This window comes from Macrobrachium nipponense, chromosome 15 (genome assembly GCF_015104395.2).
Source record: "Macrobrachium nipponense isolate FS-2020 chromosome 15, ASM1510439v2, whole genome shotgun sequence".
Lineage (NCBI taxonomy): Eukaryota > Metazoa > Arthropoda > Malacostraca > Decapoda > Palaemonidae > Macrobrachium > Macrobrachium nipponense.
The window spans coordinates 28,288,093-28,297,315 of NC_087208.1; positions in this window are offsets into that span (position 1 = coordinate 28,288,093).

The following is a 9,223-nucleotide window of genomic DNA, read 5'->3' on the forward strand; positions in this document are numbered from 1 at the left end:
GGAAGGATTCCTTTGATGAAACGACCCATGAAACGAAGAAAATATTCTCTTCTGAGAAGTTCACAAAGCTGCAGATTCTTTCTTTTTGAAAATGCAAAGGAAGCTATGAAGAGAGATATTTTATGTAAAATAAAATGCAGGAAAAATATTTCAAGAGTAGGAATTCTAACTATATAAAATAAAGCATTTGATCTGTCCGAAAATGTACGAGAAAATATATCATCTTTGGATAAAAACAAATTAAAATTCTTATAAAAAAAATAAAAAATTACGCAAAGAAATTACACGAAAGAACTGGTATTTTCAACATCGCAAAGGAATAAAAATATTCCAACTTTATGCAAAAGTGCAAACAAGCAGAAATATGTTCACGTATCTTAAAAATATACGTAAGAGAAGGAGGCAAGGTACTGAAAAGGAAAGCCTTTTATTCCCTTTATACGAAGAAGGTATCCAAACGAAATCCCAAACATACAGTATATCAAATAAGCAGAACTCAATCTCACTTATATATAAAAACTTAAATAAAAATTAATATCTCAATTAAATGGCGTCTTGTACTTGAATATGAAGCAGAGAGAAATGATTACCTTCCACGTCAGTTCAAAATATTGCAGTGTGACAGAAAACATTAACTACTGACAAGGATAAAGAGAAACAACAGCCATAGCAACATCGTCAGTACACACGGGCTTTCCGTCTGAGGGAGGAGGACATGTAAAGCCAGACTTTGTTAGGATATATCCTGAGAGCAGGGAAGCGACAAGGTCAGGTAGAAGAATTAATTAGTGTTGGCAAGGGATGGAAATTTCATTTCAAGCCCACACAGAGACACAGAGGTATATACCTCCTCTTCCCATAGCCACGATGTAAGCTGAAAATAAGTTGGCAATTCTTTCGTCCATCATAATTTCGATCTTAAAATTCCTTTTATTAGAGACCCTAAATATAGTGTATGTTTCAGAGTTGTACAAACTATTTGTTCTGTCCTATGGTTATTTGACCATCAGTAGATTTTGTAGGGGTATCTTCGATGCATTAATTTAATGAGCTTAGGCCTATCCTGCCTGGCCTTTCTTGAGCAGCATTCTGTAAAACACTGGCGCTTTCAACATTTACAGGTGCCGTGGATGTTGGCCCTAAAAACAATAACAGTCCAGTGTGCAGACCGGACAACCCACGCCACTGATATGAAATAGAGAAGCTGCCTTGGTTCATAGGGATAAATTAATGGAGTTGTTAGAGGAATATTTAGATAACGAATTTATTGGTATAGCGATCTCGTGCCATTCATCTCACTTCCATAAAGGAGAATTAGTTCAACAATCCGTTCAATCTTTTAAACCTGAAACATGGAAACGAAAACAAATAAACGTAGGTCATATTCAACATCCTCACTTCGCTTCCATAAAGGAGAATTAGTTCAACAATTCGTTCATTCTTTTAAACTTGAAACATGCAAATGAAAACAAATGAACCTCAGTCATATCAACATCCACAATTCGCTTCCATAAAGGAGAATTAGTTCAACAATCCTTTCATTCACACACACACACACATCTCATCATCATCATCATCACCCAGTCAGCAAGTAGCGCTTAAAATTCACCGTATAATTAGGGTGGAAATGAGCGCCATGTAATTCCCCGACATCCATCCGACGTGTGACTGACGGGAAAAACATTTCATTGCCTTCCAACAAAATCCTCACATTAAATCTAGCAAAATTACTTCCGTTTATGCGAAAACAATTCTTCATTGTTAATGGGTCAGGGTAAGAGAGGTCTTCGCTTTCTGTGCTTGACTAAGAATGATCTAGTAGACAGTAAACTTCAGGAAAGGAGTTTCATTTTAATTATTTCATCACTTCGAGTATTTGCCAGATATTATTTTCAATTCTAGTAATTCAGAAATAATATTTTCAATCCTAGTAATTCCCAAATAATATTTTCAATTCTAGTAATTCCCAAAAGATATTTTCAATTCTAGTAATTGCCAAATAATATTTTCAATTCTAGTGATTCACAAATTATATTTTCAATTCTAGTAATTCCCAATAAATATTTTCATTTATAGTAATTCAAAAGTAATATCTTCAACTCTAGTAATTCCCAAAAGATATTGTTCATTTGCGATTTCTAGTATATTCCCAAAGAATAAATATTTTCATTTATAGTAATTCAAAAGTAATATCTTCAACTCTAGTAATTCCCAAAAGATATTTTCATTTCATTTCTAGTAATTCCCAAAAGATATATTCAATTCTAGTAATTCCAAAATAATATTTTCAATTCTGGTAATTCCCAAATAATATTTTCAATTCTAGTAATACCCAAAAGATATTTTAATATTTTCAGTTCAAGTAATTGCCAAATAATATTTTCATCTGTAGTAATTTCCAAATAATATTTTCGATTCTAGTAATTCCAAAATTATATTTTCAGCTCTAATAATTCACAAAAGATATTTTTCCATTCTAGTCATTACCAAAAGACATTTTCCATTCTAGTAATTAATAAATAATATTTCAATCCTAGTAATTCCCAAGTAATATTTTCAATTCTAATAATTCCCAAGCAATTACCAAAAGACATTTTCAATTCTAGTAATTCAGAAATAATATTTTCAATTATAGTAATTCCCAAATAATATTTTCATTTCTAGTAATTCACAACAGATATTTTCAATTCTAGTAATTGTCAAATAATATTTTCAATTCTAGTCATTCCCAAATAATATTTTCAATTCTAGTAATTGCCAAATAATATTTTCATTTATGGTAATTCCCAAAAGATATTTTCAATTCTAGTAATTCCAAAAATATATTTTCAGTTCTAGTAATTCCCAAACAACATTTTCAATTCCATTAGTTTTATCACTCAGAAAATAACCTGCTGTCTTTATATTACCTTTCCTGATTTTTTTTCATGTTCAAAGCACTCACTGCAATTATTTTCCCTATCTGCATTTCCTCATCATGTCTTGCTTAAAAAGATGTTCCCGAAAGTGATCTGTGGTATCTTCTTTTAAACGACTAAAGCAGCAGGAACCTCAAATGATGAGCAGTTGGAAATGTGGAGAAATGAATATGTGATAAAAATGTTATGGTGTGGTTTGGTCGTGTGGGAAGAATGAGGGACAATAAATTGGCGAAAAGAGTCCATAAACTGTAAATACTGAGAAGAACAAAGAACATAGAACGGAATATGGAATTTAGGAATTTAGGCCAAAGGCCAAGCGCAGGGACCTATGAGGTCATTCAGCACTGACAGGTATATTGATAGTAAGAAGGTTTGAAAGGAGTAACAGGAGGAAAACCTCGCAGGTATATTATGAAACAATTGTTATAAGAGGGTGGAAGGTCAGATAGAAGAAAGAAAAAGTGAACGGAGGTACAGTAAAAAGAATGATAGAGGCTGCAGCTGGGGGCCGAAGGGACGCTGCAAAGGCCCCTAAGTAATGTCTACAGTGCACAACGTGAGGTGCACTGACAGTACTACCCCCCTACGGTGAATCTAAGAGGAGGGTTTAGATATTATGCAAGGAACATGAGACTCTCCGCAAGGTTGATGTTAGAGAAGTTTTGTATGGGAGGATTTGCACTGCAGCCCCTGTCATTCCTTTTACTGTACCTCCACTCATATTCTCTCTCTTCTATCTGACATTTCACCCTCTCTTACAAATGAGAGGTTTTTCTCCTGTCATGCCTTTAAAAGCTTCTTACTATCAACTTCCCTCTCAGTGCTGAATGAGCTCATAGGTCAAAGCACTTGGCCTTTGGCCTAAATCCTGTAGTCTGTTCTGAAAAGGTATACCATGTGGCTCGTGTTGGATATATATATATATATATATATATATATATATATATATATATATATATATATATGTACATGTGTATATATATATATATATATATATATATATATATAGATATATATATATGTGTGTGTGTGTGTGTGTGTGTGTGTGTGTATAATGTCATTTGAGAGATTGGATCTCGACCCCAACTTGAGTCAGAAATTTATATGTATCTTATATATATATATATATATATATATATATATATATATATATATATATATTAACTGCATCTTTTAAATAAGAGAGAACAAAGATCAGATGCACTGTGCGAAACTTATCACATGCAAATACGATCGTAAAATAAATACTCTCATTGTAACGAAATACCTGCTGGATTACGGAAAAAAAGTCTTTCCATTATAATAACTGTTATTATCACTGTTTTTGTTGTTACTTTTATTATCATTAGTTTTAATATTCGAGCTACCGGCATTGTTATTTTTGATAAACTTATCACGAAGTTCACAGCGCTGCGTATACATCATCATTCTCATCGCTGTGCAATTCATTTCCATTATTCCACAAATCACACAGCAGGCGGGGTATTCATTATATCCTACAAAAAACAGATCATATTTAGGAAACTGTATTATCTCTCAGTTCAATTAGCCAGTTTGAAATTCATCACTTCTGAACGGTACTACACTCTTTTCACCACCTACCAACGTCCATTCTGTCAACTGAGCTAACCCTTTTATACCAGTCCTATTTTTCTCAATATGTGCCACCCTTTCATTTCTTGTATCACAGACACGGCGCAAACATGTCATCTTTACAGCTTCCACCACCATTCTTTCATTCGCATGCATACTTCACATACATAGAGGAGAATTGGCTCAACCATCCCTTCATACAATCCAACCTAGGTTTCCATAAAGACTTCAAGTATCCACCCAATCTTTTGTAACCGTCCTGCTACCTTCCTTGCTTCACCTTCTCTATGAATCGCCTCTCCTCTCGTCTTTCCTCGTTCGAAATATTTAATACTGAATATCTTTGTGAACCTACTGTTGTCATAAGTCCAAAGTCCAAGTGCCTAATTCGCAATTATTTATTCTAATAACTCTACTCTTGTTTACATTTCGCCTCAATCTTTCCTTCCTGTACAGCCCTCAAACGTTTTCACTGGTCACTGCAGTTTCTCTTCAGTATTTTCCAACCACTCCACATTCCATATCTCAACTTTACAGCTGAATCTACTGTCCTTTCTCTGATTTCTCGCATCAATCCATAGATAACTATATCAAATAGTCTTGGAGACATAATTTACGCTTGTCTCAGCCTAGTTTTACACCAAACCATTCACTCCCACAAAGCCAGTCTATATACTCTACAATATGCTTTAGCTTTACTTCTGTCACAAACACTACGGCTATCAACCATTCACCCTCTTGACCATGCATCCTCGATACCCTCGACATAGCCTTCCAGTCAAACTCTATCAGAAACTTTCTCTAGGTCCTTGTGTTGCAACATAAAGATTTTCCTTTTACTTTCCAACATCCCACATAACCGTTTCATAAAAAGCACATCCTCCGCCCACCTACCTCTCCTAGAGGCAATATTCTGTACACACTAATGAACATCAAACAGACGAAGGCTAAAACCTCGCTAAAAAAATAAAAAATAAAGAGAAAAAAAGAGAGAAAAAATGAGAGAAGGGTTATTACCACGCCTGATAAATAAACACACAATCCTCGACCTATTTACGAGATTTTGTCTCAGCAGTAAAATTGGAAGCCGCCTCTTCCAAGATCATTTGAAGACGGGGATGAGGCGCAGATGGGAAGTGTCAGAGCTAATACAGTAAAAGATAAATGAGAGGAAGAAGACGATGGAAAGATGAATGAAGAGAGAGAGAGAGAGAGAGAGAGAGAGAGAGAGAGAGAGAGAGAGAGATAACGTTGAGCGAGGCTGGAAAGAAAAAGAAGACATTTTCTTGTCACCACCATTATTATGAGGAACATTAGAAACCTGATCCTTATTATGGCTGTTATTATTTTATGAAACACCTCATTTGAAAAAGGGTGCTTTCTTGGAATTATCATCGAGGTTAGATCGCACAGGGTCACTAGAGAGAGAGAGAGGAAGACAGACAGACAGACAGACAGGAAGAGAAACCTGGGCATCTAGACCCTCTCATATCTAACACAATTTTTGAAGGTATAAGTACATTACTAACTATGCATCTTAGATGTTTAAATATTCAACGACAAACACAACTTAAAAAAACATTAATATCACTAGCCATGAAAACAAAAATAAAGATCGCGATAAATACAACACAAATAATTTCAGCTACCAAACAAATAAACTAAAAAACCTATAAACCCAAGTTGAAAAATCAGCACTTCCTCCATAAAGGCGAGAAGAGCATCTTCCTTCCCGCAGCCATATTATGCATTCAAGTGGGACTTCAAATACCACGGGACTTCCTCGAAATCTTGACCCTCCCTCGGGAGGAAGACTTGAACGTCTTCAGCCAAGTTCCGTCAACTGAGCGTCTGTCACCTCCGAGTTCCATCCGGAAAAATGTTCAGGTGCCGGGAATAATGGCCGGAGATCTTCCTCCTGGAATACCAAATGTACCGAGCTTGCTCTCTTCCAAGCGTCTTTCGGTGGTGTGGGTATTTTCAGCATTATATATATATATATATATATATATTATATATATGTATATATATATATATATATTATATATATACATCCTTCGTTGTATTTGCCTTATTTATACTTTCATCACGTTCCATATCTTCGTGAATCATTTATACATACACACACACGCACACAGACACACATACTAACTATAAATATATATATATATATATATATATATATATTATATATATATATATATATATATATAATTATACGTGGCCATATACTCAATATATCTATACATACCTACCTATCTACCTATCGATATATCTAAATATATAGAAAGATAAATATATAGATATATAGATGTACAAAGTATATGGCCACGACTAAATTGAAAAAAATCACCGCACTATATTCCGCCTTTATTCTGAGGCAATACCAGGAGGCACTTTGCTTGCAAATGCATTTAAAGGGAAGACAAAATAGTATGAAGAGAAATATACAAGGATTCATGTATGAGACACAAGCATAGACCCATTTCTGGAAAGTCTAGAATCTCGTGCACAGACTTTCCCAGGCCAGCTGCACTTTCGGTTGGAGAGAAAGTACAGAAATCCCACAAAACTGGCAAAAGCTTCCGAAGGTTCAGAGGCACTAGAGGCTCACACACAGAGGGCGGCAAACTAAGGCTATAACCGACCCACATTGCAGAAAAATAAAACTGAAAGCGATTTTTAGAGTATTTTTAAACTTTAATCCTTTAACCCTCAAAAATATAGTCCCGTATACCAAAAGAAATGTCCCCTACCTTGTTTGCGAGTATTTTAGACAGCTGATATTTCATGAAATATTTCTTCTCTTGAATTTCTCAAGTATTTTGGACAGGTCTGTTTTTGAGAATTTTCCAGATCGACGAAAGATTAGGCGCATTCAACTTCCATACTTATATCACTCCCTTTCCAAGCCCTGAAACCTTAGCAATAAGTGATGAATTATGGATTATCTACTACAACATTGACGATTAGAGGAACGATGTTTGACTTCAATCTAGATACTAGTTTCTACTGCGTTACCCCCCAGATAACATATTCTGAAGAACTATGGAACAGGTCCACCGAAATTCTGTCTTGTGTGGATCTGATCAATATTAGTTTTACAAAAAATCAACTGTGCGTATTTTTGCGGCGATTTTTCTTCTCTGTTAACAAGACTTATTCGTTTACATTGAACACTTTAAAAAAATGGAATGAATTTTGTTCAAGGTGAAATTTACCACAATTCATCCAACGATTCTTTTGAATAAAAATAACAATACTGAGCACAAAATAAGTGTAACGAATGCTAAAAGAAAATTCTATACAATTGTTCTAACAACTTTCACGAACCGGTCTTTTAAATATGAGTAAATGTAAAAAAAAAATCATCGGATTTTCAAAAACGTTGAAAAAATAATATCCCAACTACCAAAGGCTCAGTTTTAAAAGTTGAGAGAGAGAGAGAGAGAGAGAGAGAGAGAGAGAGAGAGAGAGAGAGAGAGTGGTTGTAACTTTTTAGAGGAGTATCATCAAAACGAGCGGGGGGTTTAGCATAGTCTTTTTACGGACTTTACCTATTCAGATTTAATCTCGAGGGGCAAGGTAGGTGAGTCAAGAATAATATTACTATATATATGAATATATAATATATATACCATATATATATATATATATATATATACTATATATATATGGACTAATGTACCGTATGTATGTATTTATGTTATGTATGTATGTATGTTCCTATTTATGGGCCTTTTAGGAGCGGAGAGGAGAGAGAGAGAGGGAAGGAGAGAGCGAGACACCCCACCCCGAGGATGAGAGAGACGAGAGAGAGAGGAGCCCGGAGAGAGAGAGAGAATAGAGTACAGAATTCTGGCAAAAGGCCAAGCGCTGGAACCTATGAGGTCATTCAGCGCTGAAACGGAAATTGACAGTAAAAAGATCTGAAAGGTGTAACAGTAGGAAAACCTCGCGGTTGCTCGATGAATCAATTGTTAAGAAGGGAGGCGGGGGTTGGGAAGCAAGATGGAAGAAAAGGAATATGAACGGAGGTACAGTTAAAGGAATGAGACGGGTTGCAGCTAAGGGTCGAAGAGACGCTAAAAAGAACCTTAAGTGCACTGATGACACTACCCTTCCCCTATGGGGAGAGAGAGAGAGAGAGAGAGAGAGAGAGAGAGAGAGAGAGAGTAGAGAGGGGGGGAGGGTGTTAAGCTTTGCTGAGAGAAGGTAAATTATGAAAATTTGTTAAGAGTAAGATGAAGCAAATGTCACAGTTTGCAGGCGGAGAGTGACTGGTTTGTTATAAAAATGGTTCTGGGACAAAGGGGTGTTACACCTCCAATTCTGTTTATCAAAGATATGGGCCAAGTGAAGCGAAAAAGTTCGAAAAAGGACAATAGATGCCGGTGCTGAGCAGCTGAGGTGTAGGATAAGAGGGTGGGTCATAAACTAAGTGTATATTTGGTTGATGTTTTCAGACAACACTCTGCTGATTAGGGATTGTGAAGAGAAAGGATTACTAAAAAAAGTTCTGTAAGTATTTGCAAGAAGAGAAGGATTAATGTTTTGGATGACTACAGAATAAAGGAAGAGTTTAAGTACAAAGTAGGTGAAGCAAAGAAGGCAGCAGGATTTGTGCAAAAGCTTGGGAGTAAGCTTGGAGAGTCTATGGAAGCTAAGGCTGGAACGTTTGAAGAGACTGTTAAGCCAACTCTCCTTTA